The 17,198-nt window shown below is 44.3% G+C and overlaps 1 long non-coding RNA gene across 1 annotated transcript; it reads left to right on the forward strand.

Annotated features, from left to right (window-relative positions):
* The first annotated feature begins 11,488 nt into the window (after positions 1-11,488).
* Positions 11,489-16,594, forward strand: LOC105739160. The gene is made up of 3 exons (XR_001115047.1): positions 11,489-11,558; positions 14,074-14,175; positions 15,837-16,594. It is a non-coding gene; the product is annotated as an uncharacterized LOC105739160 (long non-coding RNA).
* Positions 16,595-17,198: the final 604 nt, after the last annotated feature.

Here is a 17,198-nt window from a genome sequence, read left to right on the forward strand (position 1 = left end):
ATGAGACTTTGAAGGTCTGAATATAAAAACAGGTTTTAGCTGACCATACCAAATACTGGTGAGGATGTAGAGCAAACAAATGCTCGTACATTGCTGGCAGGAATGCAAAATGGGAAAGCCACTTTGGAAAATAGTTTGTCGGTTACTATAAAGTTAAATATATACACTTTCCATATAATTGGCAATTCAAGCCTCAGATATTTATTCAAAGCAAAAAAAAAAAAAACATGTCCACCAAAACATGAGTACACAAATATTCATAGCAGCTTTATTTATGACAGCCCCAAAACTGGAACCACTCAAGCGTCCATCAACAGGAGAATGGGTGAACAAATTTCAATATATTCAGGCAATAGAATACTACTCAGCAATGAAAAGGAATGAACTATCAATACGTGCAACAACATGGAAGAATCTCAAAAAATATGCTAAGTGAAAAACAGCCAGACACGAAAGAGAACAATCAATATGATGTCATTTACAGAAAATTCTAGAACTGGTAAAACTAATCTATTGAGACAGAAAACAAATCAATGCCTGGGATGGGGTGAGGTTGGTGGGGGAGATTGAGCACAAAGGTGCTTAAGGGAAATTTTGGGGAAGATGGGAATGTTCTGTATCTTGAATGTAGTAGTGGTTAAATGGGTTTATACATTTGTTAAAACTCTTTGAACTGTACGGTTAAAATGGGTGAATTTTATTGTGTGTAAATTACAGCTCAATAAAGTTGATTAAAAGAAAGCAGCAACAACAACAAAACTGAGTCCAGATTGCAAAAGAAGAACCCTCAGGACAGAGGAGTAAGCCAGGAGGAATGCACTCACCCTGGGCAGCTGTTTTCAAGGAAGTGGGGGTGGGGTTCTTTCGTCTCTCTTCCCCACCCTTCCCCACCCGGAAAGTCTGATTCTGATATATGCCACTCTCCACTTCTCAACTCACTGCTAAAGAAGAGACAAGCTCCCTCAGTCTGAATCAGACCCAGGTGCAGGGCTTGAGGCTGGGAGATAAGGCAGATTCCAGACACACCTGGTGTACCCCCCTCTACCCAGCAGCCCTGGGTCTGGAGGTGCCTTGTGGACATGTCTGCCTGTTGGGGTACGTGGAAAAGGCTGTAGCATGTTGAGATCCAGGCAACTTTGTTACAGAACTCTCCCTGGCAGAACTTGACAAAAGTAGGTGGGTGGGGGGGGTCCTCACTGCCTGTACAAACGGGCAGAGGTTGAAACCAAGGCCACTTGTGGACTGAAACTGCCTCTGCAAGGGGTGAGCTAAGCTCCTGGCATGACCAGCAACAACATGATAGCTCAAAGAGGCAGCAGCACTTGTGGCTGTGGAGGGCAGCAGGTGCAGGTGGCATGGCAGGAACGGCTCCTTGGAGGCTGCCAGGGAGACCAGGGGATGTGGAATCTGGTCTCAAGGGACATGACTGAATGTCTCTCTCCACCTGCTGGCAGCAGTGCAGAGCAATGACTGGGACAAACTTACGGAAACTTCTAGAGGAACCTTGGCAGTGTGAAAGCGTGGGAAATTTGTAAAAGACTAGACCTGCTGCCAGCCAAGCCGATGAGGGTTCAGAGTCTTGGGAGTTGAGGTATTTATGTAACATAAGCTCATTCGTTCTTTGATGAATCTTTGTTGCCGGCTTACAATGTGCCGGGTGCTATTTTAGTCACTGGACATAAAGCACGGGCAAAACAGAAAAATCCCTGCTATCAGGGGACTCACCTTCCATGACAGTTACAGCCTATCATTTCACCTGGAGGCAAGTACTTTGAAGAAAGACAAAAAAAGGGAGGGGAGAAGCACTGTAGCTGGGGTGGTCAGGGCTCCTCTGCGGAGGTAACACTTGAGCCCTTTGTACCCGTGGGTTGGGGAGACCTGAAACATATGAGCTATGGGATAAATTCCTAGCAGTGCAATTTCTGGGTCAAAGAGCATAAATATTTTAAGGCTTTTGATAAATATTGCTAAATTTTTCTCCAGAAAGTTTCCTAGGTTGTCTATTTAAAGAACAGGGAGAAATGCCATGTTTTAGGGGTGCTCCAGAGAGTTAAAAAAGTAAATAGCAGTAAATGGGGAGAGGAGCGCCTCCTTTTCCAAGGGCTGTGTCGGAAGGGATAGTTGAAGTCTACTTCCCACTCATGTCAGGCCTAAGATTTTAGCTAGACATCCTAGTAGCTGAAACATGAGCCAGAAGCTCATCAGCTCATCAGCTCTATGCCGTTTTGGACAACCTGGCCTAAGGCTCTGTAAGCCTCGGTTTTCTCATCTGTAAAAATGGGCCTTCTAATAATGCTCAGCTCAGAGGGCTGTATGAAGGTTAAACAAGATGATATGCGTGAGGCGCTTCGCAGAGCACTTGGCATACAGTAAGTGCCGTGATTTTTCTTCTGCAAAGTCAGCAGTACCTGGGACTCAGAAACAGTTCCAGCACAGGAGCAGTGTGCTCCCACGTGGACACAGAGAGGGAGAGGCTTGCTCCATGCCTGCTTCTAGACTTCAATCCCTGCAGCTCAATAGTTGCTGCTAAGATCTTCTACCTGGCCGAGGTTCCCTACCCAAGTATGAGTCAACCAGATGTTAAAAGACCCCAACATTAAAGGATTCCAAATGTGTATATGTGTGTGTGTATAATAAACATATTTAGGCTGGGTGCAGTGGCTCAGGCCTGTAATCCCCGCACTTTGGGAGGCTGAGACGGGCAGGTCACTTGAGACCAGGAGTTTGAGACCAGCCTGGGCAACATGGTGAAAACTCATCTCTACTAAAAATACAAAACTTAGCTGGGCGTGGTGTTCCCAGCTTCTCAAGAGGCTGAGGCTTGAGAATTGCTTGAACCCAGAAGGCAGAGGTTCCAGTGAGCCAAGATTGTATCAGCCTATACATATATAATATATGTGGGCTGGGTGCAGTAGCTCACACCTGTAGTCCCAGCTATTTGGGAGGCTGAGGTGGGAGGATTGCTTGAGCCCAGGAGGTTGAGGCTACAGTGAGCTATGACTGCACCACTGTACTCCAGCCTGGGTGACAGAGTGAGCGCCTCTCTCTAAAGATAAATAAACAAACAAAAATAAGGACGAGGACAAGAGGGGCAGATCACTTGAGGTCAGGAGTTCAAGACCAGCCTGGCCAACATGATGAAACGCAGTCTCTGCTAGAAATACAAAAATTAGCCCAGCATGGTGGCAGGCCCCTGTCATCCCAGCTACTCAAGAGGCTGAGGCAGGAGAATCGCTTGAACCTGGGAGATGGAGGTTGCAGTGAGCTGTGATTGCATCACTGCACTTCAGTCTAGGCAACAGAGCAAGACTCTGTCTAAAAAAAAAAAAGTACATGTATAGACCTATAAATACATATGTATGTAAATTTATTTTCTCCTAGGAAGGAACAAGGATTTTTCTGCCCTTCCCTAAGTGAAACCAGCTGAGCAGAGTTGGCTCAAACTTCTCAAAAAACAATTCACCTCTATACTTAGACCAGATCTGGAATACCGTAGCCCCAAACTATACCTGTGTGTGTGTGTGTCTGAAAAGTCACAGGGAATTCAAAACACGGTCAGAGTGAAACCAACATGAGCCTAAACACATTTCAGCTACAGATGTGGCAAGTTTTGCATTGGTTTCTGGTTCTGGGGTTTGTTTGGGAGTTTTTGGAGATAGGATTTCACTCTATTGCCCATACTTGGGTACAGTGATGTGATCATGGCTCACTGCAGCCTCCATCTCCTGGGCTCAACCCAGCCTCCCACTGCAGCTTCTCATGTAGCTGGATCTACAGGCATGAGCCATCCTACTGGGCTAATTTTTTGTAGAGACCGCGTCTCACTTGGTTTTCCAGGCTGGTCTCGAACTCCTGTGATGTGTGGCAAGTTTTGATTGTTCACTTGCATCCTTTTAAAAACTAAAATGCATAGAGCTTTTCATTTACCTGACACTCGGACATGAAATATTCTGCTGCTGCTTTCTACACTTACTCTACGTTGTACACATCAACTTCTCACATCTACTCATTTCTAGCAGTCCCAAGACCCCCGGACCTGGCAGATCTTTAAACTTTAAACTTAACACTGAAAAATGTGCCGCCCCCTCATGTTCCTACCTACCCCTCCCACCTCAGGGCCAGGTGTCTAGAGTGAGGACACGCTCATCTGGAAAGCCTGTTTGAGTTGTCAGTGAGAGCAACGATCCCCAAATGCTGATCTGTGAACCAAGTTTCCATCCATCCCTGGTGAGATAAGCCAAGTCAGAACAATATAGTTTTCTGTAAAGCTAAATAAATGCGTTTCATTTTTAACTCAAATTATGTCCTCTTTATTTTTTGTTTCTTTTGTGGGAAATGTAGTGAAAATAGACTGAGATTAGTTGTGTTATTATTTTTTTTTTTTACTGTTCTTACTTGGCAAAATAAAAAGTTGGCAAACTTGGACTCCTCGAAACGTATTTTGAGATTTTCGTAGTCTACAAATTCCAAAAGTCTGAGAACCACCCAACAAAGCAGCCGAGTACATGAACTGAAGGAAACCCACACGCATTGAACCCTGCCGTGTGCCTGTCACTACGCCGCGCTCATGCAAGCTGTCTCATTTCAGCCTTACAGCAACTCTCTATTCCAGCAAGCAGATTTCCATTTGATGGGTACGGAAAGTGAGGTTTCTGGAGGTTAAGAGACTTGCCCAAGGTCACTCAGCTAGGAAGGGGCAGTGAAGAGGCTGGGATTTGAACCCAGGCTGCCTGAAACTAGACACATTACCCCTCCTCCACCCTCACAATGCCTCTTCCTAAATTACCCCACACAATGGGAGATCCAGGAAAATATCTACATTGAAGTGTGTGCAGTGCTTTATTCAGAAGTCACCAGGAATAAATACATTCATAGATCAAGAACAATCCTTCCACCACAAACACTAGAGACGGAGACAGAGAGCAAGGGAGAGACAGACAGACAGAGAGACAGAGGGATGAACCACGGTATTTTGTGGTCCACGCACTTTCAATAGACACAGTGGCTGAAATGATGAAGGTGTTAAGTGCTGAAAAACTCAGGGACAAGCTGACTCATGATGTGGAGGGGCAGGTCCTGGGCACATTAACTGCCCTCATCAGACACTGAGTCCCCGGAACAGGAACTGGACACGGCACTAGCTGCCTCGTTACCACACAAATGTACAGAAAGTGGCAGCAGAGGGAAAAACAAGAGTGATTAAGGGATGGAAGGATCCATGAGTGAAGATGAAGAAATAATTACGCACAGCTTGGCTAACTCATAAATCAAGGATGATCATTCCATCTACAAACACCACCAAGGTGAAAAGAATCAAAGAGAAAGATGGGCTATTTAATGTGCATTTAGAAGTAAAACAATGGCTGGAATTAAGAGAGTGCTAAAAGCGGGGAGTCAGGACAAGCGGATTCACTGTGAAAAATCACCTCCCTAGGGGAAGGGGCTAGAACTCTGGGAGGCTTGAGACACCAATGAGATTGGACAAAACATCAGAAAAGGCGCAGTGGGGAGGAGGCTGGCTCTGGTCCCCGTGGGAGGATGAGATGTGACCTGGGTTCCTCTTACTGCTTCCTCACCTCACTCTCCCTCCTCCCCTTCACCTCACGAAGACAGGATGGCAATTTGAGCAGGAAAACAGTGTCAACAAATATTGCAGGGTGTCGTAACATAAGCCCGCTGGGTTTGATTTGGGGCTGTAGCAGAGGAGTGCTAATCATCCCCAAGAAACCAGTCCCATGACAGAACCATCCTGGGAACAGAGCAACCCCTCACTGCTTCTCTCCAACAGCCCTGTGAGGGATCAGGTGGCCCAAGTTTATTTATCCATAACCAGCGATCAGAAGATTAACTGCTGGGATGAGCATGGCCCCCCTTCACTGCAGGCAAGATGGCAGGCAGAGTTTTGGCCTCTTCAGCCACTGGAATCATCTTCTGCCTGTGCTCCCACAGTGCCTTTTTGGGAACCCCTGAAGATGCCCTCTGGGCTCTGTTGCCCAGGAGAGGATAGAAGACCAGGGTTTCTGTCGACTTTCCACTGGGATCAAAACACTTTGCCCAATCTGTGAAGAATGGATTCTTGTCCTGAAACACCTCACAGAGGGAAGACAAGAGGCCAAAGTGTCAAATGTAGGTTTAGGAAGATCATAGTGCTTAGAAGGGGATTTGAATGGAGCAGGCGAACGGTAGCTACTTCTTGTGAAGGCACTGAACCCCGCGGAAAAAAACGAAAAGCAGCAGATAGGGGGAAAAACACAAGCTGGTATTAGAGTCAATCTTGTATTATAAGCCCACCGGGACCTAATTCCAAGTTTCTCACATTTTCATGCACATTATTGGCACTCCACAAAGGTTCACCATCAATCATGCAATGAAATAAACAAGAATAATGTGGGAAATAGAAAGGCTCGATAAAGAATAGGAGACAACGTGAAAGCAAAGAGCTAAATCAAGCACACGGCATGAATTATAAGCTTATTGAGGGCAGGAAACCTGTCTGCAAATTCTGCAGAATTTTCTCCCCTCGGAGCTCCAAGCATTTAAGGGATAAGTGAAACCAGCTAAAAAGTCAAGCATTTTAAAATAGTGACAACCCCCATGAGGTGTGTTTCAGCCCTTTTTCAATTTCTCTCCTTGGTCTCTTAGTGATATTTTTTCCCCTCATAAAACAGGCAGTCCAAGTTTCTAGTCTGACATGCTTCTCAGAACTGCCTGTTGGCTTTAAATGAGCTAAAGGGAAGTAATATAATACTGCCAGTTTGGAACAGTATGTCCAGCCATTGACGATGCAGTCAAGTGACCTGATTGGAGAGTGCTTGAACCCTGGGCTCATCATCTCGGGGCCACCTTCTCACACTTGCATTCATTCGCTGGACCAGTAGACATCAAGCACAGAGTGTGAGCAAGTCACAGTGCTGACTTTTGGAGGAGGCCACAGCACACTAGAAACAGAGGCCCTTGAGGACAGCAGGACTGCAGTGTTCATTTGGGCCTACCCTTCAGTATCTACTCGGGAGGAGAAGGATTGCAAGCCACCATTTAAACTAAGTCATCTTACTTAGTCTGAAGGCTCAGAAATGAAGTGAGTGTCAGGGTTCAGAGAGAGGGAGAAAGACGGACGGCACCGGTCCACAGAATGAGGGAGCGCACCCCAGGGCAGGAAGGGAAAGGCCGTACAGGAAGGACTAAGGAAGCCAAAACAAGCCACATGATTTCATTGATTAATCACCCCCACACACACATGCACACGCACGCAGAAGACACAAGGATAAAAGATATAATCCCAGACTCCTAGGGTTATTATGTGCACACAAGAGCACAGAAAAATGTGAATACATATCTATAAAGTAATGTGGTTGTTATAATAATGGTAATGAGAGGGATCACGGATGATTTTGAGAATGAGCTGTGGATTAGATAATGGTACTTGTGTCCATGTTAATTTCCTGATTTTGACAACTGTAGTGTACTTCTTTTTTGTTGTTGTTTTTTGAGATGGAATCTGGCTGTGTTGCCCAGGCTAGAGTGCAGTGGTGTGATGTTGGCTCACCACAACCTCCGCCTCCCGGATTCAAGCGATTCTCCTGCCTCAGCCTCCCAAGTAGCTGGGATTACGGGTGCCTACCACCACGCTGGCTAACTTTTGTATTTTTCATAGAGACGGGGTTTCACCATGTTGGCCAGGCTAGTCTCGAACTCCTGACCTCAAGTGATCCATTTGCCACGGCCTCCCAAAGTGCTGGGATTACAGGCATGAGCCACCACATCCAGCCTGTAGCATACTTCTGTTAAGACAATTTTCTGATTTTAGGAAATATACACTGAACTAATTCAGAGATTTTAAGAATTTTTTTAAAGGCATGTACGTAATATCTGTATAGCATAGAGGATGAAAGACTGATTCCAAGGGAGTGAAGGAGGAAAGGAGAGGAAGAGAGGACAATCTCACCAAGGATTTTGTTTCAGTAAAACGTAAAAGACAGAGGAGTTCATGAGAAGAAGAGGGGTTGAAGACAGAAAAGGTCACAACGTGAGCAAAGGTACGGCCCGAAGGTAAAAGCAGGAAGGGGCAGGGCTGGCCCGGGAAACATTAGAGTCAGGCCCAGCTAGAATTTTCAATGTGTGAGGAAGAGTGTGAATAAAAACACCAATGGGACAAGACTTTGAAGGGACTTAGGCTTGTATGAGGCAGGCCTTGGCATTGGAAAGATTAAAAGAAATTCCTTAATACACACAATTCTTATCTGCAAAACCACCACTGTCTATCTTTTGCATATGCATGACACGCATGTAAAAAAAAAGGCTTAAGAACATTTTGAAAAAAAAAATTTAATCAGTGTCAACTAAGCCAAGAAGAGCTCAGAATTGGGTTGGGTAAACTCAACTCCACAGATGTTTATGAGTGGCTGCCCTGTGCAAACATTGTGCTAGGCCCTAGGGATAGAGGGACAAAAAGATGTGGCTCCTGCCCTCAAGGTAGATCATAGGCTGGCAATCAGGAAGAGCTTCTCAGACAAAATAAGTTTTGAGCAGGAGAAGAGGGATATGATTGACAATCAGCCAGGCCTCCAGGGGCTTGGCCTCTTCAAGCCTACCATTGAACTGTCGGGGCTGTGTGTGGCCTCCACTGTAGTTGGTGCTCAGACATCAGAGCGCTGATGTTAGAAGGAAAAGGCCAGAATGGAAAGGCTACTGGGTGACCAGCAGAGGGAAAAAAGGGCCTTCTAAGTTATAGATAATTAACCTGTGCTTAGCGACAGTGACAAATCCATTAGAGGCATGTCAAGAAATAAAATTGGTCAAGAAAATGAGAGGTTAATCTCATCCATTCCACATTAGTGCAGAAATCCTAGAAATTGGGCTGGGCGCAATGGCTCATGCCTGTCATCCCAGCACTTTGGGAGGCAGAAGAGGGCAGATCACTTGAGGTCAGGAGTTCAAGACCAGCCTGGCCAACATGGTGAAACCCTGACTCTACTAAAAATACAAAAATTAGCTGGGTGTGGTGGTGCATGCCTGTAGTCCCAGCTACCCAGGAGGCTGAGTGGGAGGATCACTTGAGCTCAGGAGGCAGAGGTTGGAGTGAGCCGTAATTGTGCCACTGCACTCCAGCCTGTACCCTGTCACAAAAAGAAAGAAGAAAGAAAGAGAGAAAGAAAGAAAGAAAGAGAGAGAGAGAGAGAGAGAGAGAGAGGAGAGGAGAGGAGAGGAGAGGAGAGGAGAGGAGAGGAGAGGAGAGGAGAGGGAACGGAAGGGAAGGGAAGGAAAGAAATGATGTCAATTCTCTTCAAATTGATCTACAGAGTCAACTGAACTCTAGTTAATATCTCAAGAGGGTTTTCAAGGAACTTGGCAAGCAGCTAATTCTAAAATGTATACGGAAGGATGGAGTCCTAAGAGTAACCAAGTCTTCATGTATAAAAACATAATATTAAGTCATAGTAAGTAATAGAGTGTGGTATAGCAATAGGGACAAACACATTGACAAATGGAATTGAACAGAATCCCCCAAAGCAGATCTGCACATATATAAAAACCTGATTTATGACAGAGATGGCATCACAGACCACAGGAAAAGGATAGATTATCTAATAAATGGTACCCACAATTTGTTATTCACATGGGGGGAAAGATAGATCCCTATATCATACCATCTCCAAAAGTAAATTCTGTATAAATTAAAAGCAAAATTTACAAGGCAAAACTTTAAAACTTTCAGAGAAAATATGGAATTCCTTTATGATGTTGGACAGGGAAAGATTTTCTATACAAGGTACAAAATGTACTAGCCATAAAATAAAAGACTGATACAGTATATTAAAAATAAGAACTTCTTTCAAAATACATCTTCAAGAAAGTGAGAAGGCAAGCCACAAAGTAGGAGAAGGTATCTGTAATGCATGTAACTGACAAATGAATATATAATCAACTTTTCCTACAGCCATCTACCTGCATATGTCCTCATCTCTTTCAGGATCTTTGCTCAAATGTCGTATTTTTCAAAAAACCTTTCCTGACCACTGTTCAAAAATTGCAAAGCTCACCACCACTCCCTGCCTATTGCCTTTCCTGGGTTTTTTTGTTTTTTTTTTTTAAGACAGAGTCTTGCTCTGTTGCCCAGGCTGGAGTGCAGTAGCACAGTCTTGGCTCACTGCAATCTCTGTTTCCTGGGTTCAAGCAATCCACCTGCCTCAGCCTCCCGAGTGGCTAGGACTACAGGCGTGTGCCACTATGCCTGGCTAACTCTTGTATTTATAGTAGAGATGGGGTTTCACCATATTGGTGGTGGTGAACTCTTGACCTGGTCTTGAACTCTTGACCTCAAGTGATCCGCCCTCCTCAGCCTCCCAAAGTGTTGGGATCACAGGCAGGAGCCACCATGCCCGGCTCCTGCCTTATTTTTAACCTCCGCATTTATCATTGCCGTACATACTACCTATTTAACTAAATGATTTGATTGCCTGCCTCCTGCTGTCCCCAATAGACTATAAACTTTGAAGTGAGACCAGGAATTTTGGTGTATTTTGCTCACTGCATACATAATACACAAGAGTGCCTGGCACATAGCAGGTGCTCAGTAAATATTTGCTGATTAAACAAACTCTTACAAATCAATAATAAAATACCAACAGCCCAGTAGAAAAATGAGCAAAAGATTTAAACAGGCATTTCACAAAATAAAAAACACAACTAGTCAATAAACATATAAAAAGATGCTCAAGTTTATTAATAATCAGGGAAATGCAAATAAGACCAAAACTAGATACTATTTTACACCCACCAGATTGGCAAACATTAAGAATTCTGACAGTTCTAAGTATTGGCAAGGATGAGGAGCAAGGAAAATTCTTAATACACCTGCTATTGGGAGTATAGAATTGAAGAGCCTCTTTGCAAAACAATTTGAGATTATCTTGTAAAGGTAAACATGTGCCTAGCATATACACCAGTTGATCTGTTCTTAGATGTACGACCTGAAGCAATGCTACTCAAAGTATGGTCCTGGTGCTGATATGTGAATAATCTGTTAGAAATACAGAAAGAGTAAGCATGTAAAAAAGTTCATAGCAACTTGATACTGACACACTATATTTATTTGTTTAGACATTTAAAAAATCATAGTGAAATATCCATAACATAAAATTGACCATTTTAACCATTTTAAGCATACAATTTGGTGACATTAAATACATTCACATTGTCACGCAACCATCGCCACCATGCATCTCTAGAACTTTATCTTCCCAAACTGAAATTACATACTGATATGGTTTGGCTGTGTCCCCACCCAAATCTCATCTTGAACTGTAGCTCCCATAATCCCCACATGTTGTGGGAGGGACCCAGTGGGAGGTAATTGAATCATAGGGGGCAGTTACTTCCATGCTGTTCTCGTGATAGTGAGTTCTCACGAGATCTGCTGGTTTTATAAAGGGCTTTCCCCTCCCGCCACTGCTTGGCTCAGAACTTCTCCTTGCTGCTGCCATGTGAAGAAGGATGTGTTTGCTTCTCCTTCTGCCATGATTGTAAGTTTCCTAAGGCCTCCCCAGCCATGCTCAACTGTGAGTCAATTAATCTTCTTTCCTTTATAAATTACGCAGTCTCAGGTATGTCTTTATTAGTAGTGTGAGAACAGACTGATACACGTACCAACAACTTCCCCTTCTCCCAGCCCCTATCAGCCACCATTCTACTTTCTGTCTCTATGATCTTGACTACTCCAAGTACTCATATAAGTGGAATCATATAGCTTTGTCCCTTTGTGACTGATTTCATTTGGCCTCATGTCCTCAAGGTTCATCCATGTTGTGGCATGTGTCAGAATTTACTTCCTTTCAAAGGGTGAGTAATATTCTATTGTATGTTTCTACCACATTTTGTTTATCCATTCATCCATCAACGGACCCTCGGGTTGCTTCCATATTTTGTCTTTTGTGAAAAACTGCCACACTATATTCATTGGATTATAATTTATGTCTGTTGAATATAATAATTAAAAATTCGGGTTTATATTTTGTATGTCTTCGAATTCTTAAGATTTCATTTTCCAAGTAGTTAATTTTTGTTGTATTTTACAAAAGTATCAGTCCGTGACAGATTGGAAAAAATTTTAAAACTCACATAGATAGTTTAAGAAGCACCACCTTAGAGCAAGGGCTTTCAAACTTTTCTATGAACTATAGTAAGAAAATCTCATTAGCTAGGCGTGGTGGCATGCACCTGTAATCCCAGCTACTAGGGAGGCTGAGGCAGGAGAATTGCTTTCACCTGGGAGGCAGAGGTTGCAGTGAGCCGAGATCGTGCCATTGCACTCCAGCTCTGGGCAACACAGCAAGACTCCGTCTCAGGAAAAAAAAAAAAAAAAAAAAAAAAAAAAAACAGAAAAAAGAAAATCCCTTCACATCATAACCCAGGATACACAAAAGTAACTGAAACAAAAGTTTCATGGAGATACTTAGAAAGGAACTCAGTTTACACACGAAAGGAACTCAGTTTCTGCTCTGTTTCTTTCTTTTTTTTAAGCATTGATTGAATCTATCAAATTGATTTTATGACCCACTAAAGGCCATGAATCCCAGTTGGAAAACCTGTGCTCTTGAGAAAATCTTGCACATATGTTTCAGGAGCCATGCACAAGAATGTTCCCAGTAGCATTACTGACAAAGGCAAACACACACACACACACACACACACACACACACCACAAACATTCATTGATAGGAGACTATATAAATAAATTGTGATATATTTACTTAATAGAATATTACAGGGACCCAATCAATGTTTATTGAATGAATTAATCAACAGCTGTGAAAATGAAGTACAGCTACACTGGGCAATTTGGAAGAATCTTAGAGATACAATGTGAAATGCAAAAAGCAAGTCACAGCTGACTCTATACTGAAGGAAACCATTTTTACAAATCTAAAAAAGTAAGCCAAACTAAACACTCTATTGTTTAGGGTCACATATGTGTGACGAAACTATCCTAAAAAGCAAGGAAATGATAAACACAAAATCCAGGACAGCAGTTACTTCTGGGAGGTAGGCAGGGGGCGGGATTAGGGAGGAGTTCACAGGTAGCCAACAGAATTGGAGCAGTTTATAAATGTTCATTTTATGATGTATGCTTTGTACTTAGATATAAGTTGTGTATACTCTTTTCTCTATCGAGCACGTTTTAAGGATAGAAATGTACTTGATGAAATTGGAGGACAGAGAATTCTATGCACATTGAGCAAACCACCTAACTCTTCCATGGATCTATCAAAATGTCAATGAAATAGGGACCCCCCAGGGCTTCTTCCAAGACTGAGAAAATAGCTGATAAGCATTTGAGGGTCCGGTTGAGAAGTGTATCAAGACAAGGTTTCACATTTCCCCTTACGGCATAACTGCCCCAGTCTCCTCCTTATACCAGTACCATCAACTCCACCCCACCCCCGGCTGCTTCCAACAGCCATAGAATGTTCCCCTGCCTCCCTATTGAAAATTGCTTTTAGAATTCTGGGTGGGGGACCTGGGGTGACCAGAGTCCCTCAGACTACAAACCCCTCAAGCACAGGGGCCAAGCCTTATTCTTCTCTGTATTTATTTTTTTCTTTTCTTTTTCTTTTTTTTTTTTTTTGAGACAGAGTTTCGCTCTTGTTGCCCGGGCTGGCGTGCAATGGTGTGATCTTGGCTCACTGCAACCTCTGCCTCCCGGGTTCAAGCGATTCTCCTGCCTCAGCCTCCCAATTAGCTGGGATTACAGGCGCCCTCCACCATGCCCAGCTAATTTTTTGTATTTTTAGTAAAGATGGGGTTTCACCATGTTGGCCAGGCTGGTCTTGAACTCCTGACCTCAGGTGATCCACCTGCCTCGGCCTCCCAAAGTGTTGGGATTACAGGCGTGAGCCATGCACCCAGCCTCTTCTCTGTATTTCTAATCTTCAGCCCAGTGACCACACAGGGCAGGTGTTCTATAGTTTTTTTCCATATGAACAAAGGAAGCACTTAAGGAAAGAGTAAGTGACTAACCCCCTAATACTAAGATGTTCCACCGTTTGTCATTGTGGATGTATGGGATTATTTCAGGCTGTTCTGATCATGATGACCTGAGACAGAGCGATGGGCGTGGCTTCCCAAAAGGTGTTTATGAATCCAAAATGTGAGAGAGAAGATAAGATGAAGTCACAGGTAAAAGTGTGGAAACAATAGGCTCAAAAATAAAAATTAGAAACCTTGGCAATTTTTAAAGTTCAACTGGACTTACCAGTAAGTTGGCGACTATTATCTTTTTATCCTCACTTTTTTTTTTCTTTTTTTTTTTGAGACAGGGTCTCACTCTGTCACCCAAGTTGGAGTGCAGTGGCGCGATCTTGGCTCACTGTAGCCTCCACCTCCCAGAGTCAAATGATCCTCCCACCTTGGCCTTCCAAGTAGCTGGGACCACAGGCACAAGCCCCCATGCCAAGCTCATTTTTTTTATTTTTAAATTTTTGTAGAGATGGGATCTCACTATGTGGCCTAGGTTGGTCTCGAACTTCTGGGCCCAAGTGACTCTCCCACCTGGCCCTCCCAAATTGCTGAGATTACAGTCGTGAGCCACTGTGCTTGGCTCCCACTTTCATTTTTATCATAGTGCATCACAGGGCGTCCTAGCAGAGCATGGTGCTTAGTGGTGTGAAATATGGAGACAGCGTCTGGGTTTGAATCCTGGTTCTTCCACTTACTAGATGTTATGGAATGAATGTGTGCGTCTCCCCAAAATTCCTATGCTGAAATCCTAACCCTCAATATGATGGTGTTAAGAGGTGGAGACTGTGGGCGATAATTAGGTCAGGAGGGTGGAACCCTCGTGACTGGATTTGTGACCTTAACCCAGAGAGCTCCCTTGCTGGTTTTCCACCACGCAGGGACACAAGAAGAAGTGGGCAGTCTGCAGCCCAAAAGAGGCCCCCACCAGCCCCCTGCCGATGCCGGCAGCCTCATCTCAGACTTCCAGCCCCCGGAACTGGGAGAAATTGATGTCTGTTTATACGCCATCCACCTTATGGTATTTTGTTATAACAGTTTAAGCTGACCAAAATACTGGGTAACCTAGGGCAAATTACTTAAACTCTCTGAACCTCAGTTTTCCCATAACACCTACGTAACAGAATTGCAGCAACAATAAATGATTGAGTTGATCTTCACATAGAGAACAGTGCCTGGCACACAGCATTACCATATCAGTGTTTTTAAATAAAATCCTTACCTACATTGACAAACAGTCACTCGTGTACCCACGTGCCCTCCTGTACTCATGTATTAGTTGTCACGTAGGTGCTTATACTTCCACTGAGGGAAAGCAATTTCTGCTGCCTTTTCCATAGTAAGCCCTTGAATGCTTTCATCTCAATGAAGCTTTGCTGTAGGGTCCTTTGTGGGGCACACTTGAGGTCCTTTTGTCCATGTTGGTATCTCCTAAGATGATCGCCTTTAACGTGCTTGGATTGCTGACATCGTTGCCTAAGCATGCCTAGCCTAGCATTCTCTTTGCTATTCTCACTGTCTCTGCTTCCTCCCGGCTCTCAGACTCTTGCTGCAGCCTCCTAACAGACTTCCCTGCCTCCAGTCTCTGCCACCAGTTCATCCACAGCCCCGGGACACATTAAAATCTTTCTCCAGCAATGCTATGAACATCATTCTCACCCACCCAGTTCTACTCAGAACCCTCCACTCCCCTCATCACTGTGCACAAAGTAGTGTTCAAATTCCTTAGCTTGACTATTCAGACCCCCATAGTTGACCTTAGCCTCACGATCTCACTTTACCTCCCTCGACTTGTCTTTCAAAACTTTTTTTTTTTTTTGCAGTCTAGTCATTGCCTCAACACCAGTCATGCCTACTCCCACCCAGACAATATCATCTCCGCTCCCAAGCCCAAAACGCTCCCCGCCATGCCTTCGAGGCTGAGGTCTGGGAAGAAGACTCTAAGAAGAGAGAAAAGGGCACCAGTATGGAGACCCTAGAATATAAAAAGCAGACTTAGCCTGTCTAACCTGTTCCTTGACTTGGCCATGATCCCAGGAATGGAGGAAGGATCTTCCTTTTCCTCCTTCTCCTGGAGAGGCATCAGAGCATGGGCCCTGGCTCTGTTACTCCCTGGCTAGGGAAGTTACTTACCTACTCCGTGTCTCAGTTTTACTTTTCTCTAAAAGGGGTAGAGTAACAGCACTCACTGGAGTGGAGTGTGGTTATGCCTCCCAGCCTCTCCTTCAGAACCAGGTTACTTATTCCCTCAGCTGCAAGGAGTGTTAGCTGCAGACTGCTCACAGCGGAGTCTCTTCCAGGAGCTGCCCTCAACCAAAGGAAGCTGCGTTGCCCAAAATGAGATCCCCTTGCTAGGGCATCCCGCATCCAATGACAAGCCAGTGGGGCATACGAAGGCCTGGCTTCCTCATCTTTATTGGACACCTCCAAAGGGCCATCCCAGTTTCTGATCTCCCCGTAGAATCTCCTGAAGCCTCTGATGTCACTGCATCAGAGCCTGACTTCTCTCTCTACCCAATCCAGTCTCCTTTCCTTCTCACAGGTGTTGTTCCCAAAACTCAATAAACTGCCTACATGCAAATCTCTGCTTCCGAGTCTGTTTCCCAGGAAACCTGACCTACAACAGCAGTTGGTTGACCTAAGACAGTAGTCTCAAAAATGGGATTTGGGAGCTGTGCCGCTCACTGGCTGACTGGTTCTGAGGACCCCATTACGAACAGTAGGTGGAACAGTGGGAGCCCCCGGCATGTGGTTAGGGTGCAATTGCTAACACTTTCGCTGGTCATGAGCTGGCATGGGATACAGGTAGATATTAATGTACTAGGGGCTGCAGCACGTCAAGCACTTGAAAGGTTCTGGATAAATAGCATTTGTAAAGACTGTAGAATGAGATGGCTGTTGCTAGGGGTGGTGGGTGCATAGTTTCATTGGAGAAAGATAATGAAAGGCCCAGAATGATTAATTACCAATATAAGGCAAAGTGTAAGCACTTGAGGATATCTTTGGTAGTGTATAAAGAGACTGATATCCTGTACTGGAGGGCAGAGAAAACTAAGGATCAGGCCCAGAACTTAAATTATAAAAGCGATGAGACTCCAAAGAAGATTGAATTCTCAAGTGCAGCAGATCTGCTATACCAAGGTCAGGGACCTGATCGGGAAGAATGGGACCCTGAGACCCTCATG

Source organism: Nomascus leucogenys, chromosome 15 (assembly GCF_006542625.1).
Source record: "Nomascus leucogenys isolate Asia chromosome 15, Asia_NLE_v1, whole genome shotgun sequence".
Taxonomy (NCBI): domain Eukaryota; kingdom Metazoa; phylum Chordata; class Mammalia; order Primates; family Hylobatidae; genus Nomascus; species Nomascus leucogenys.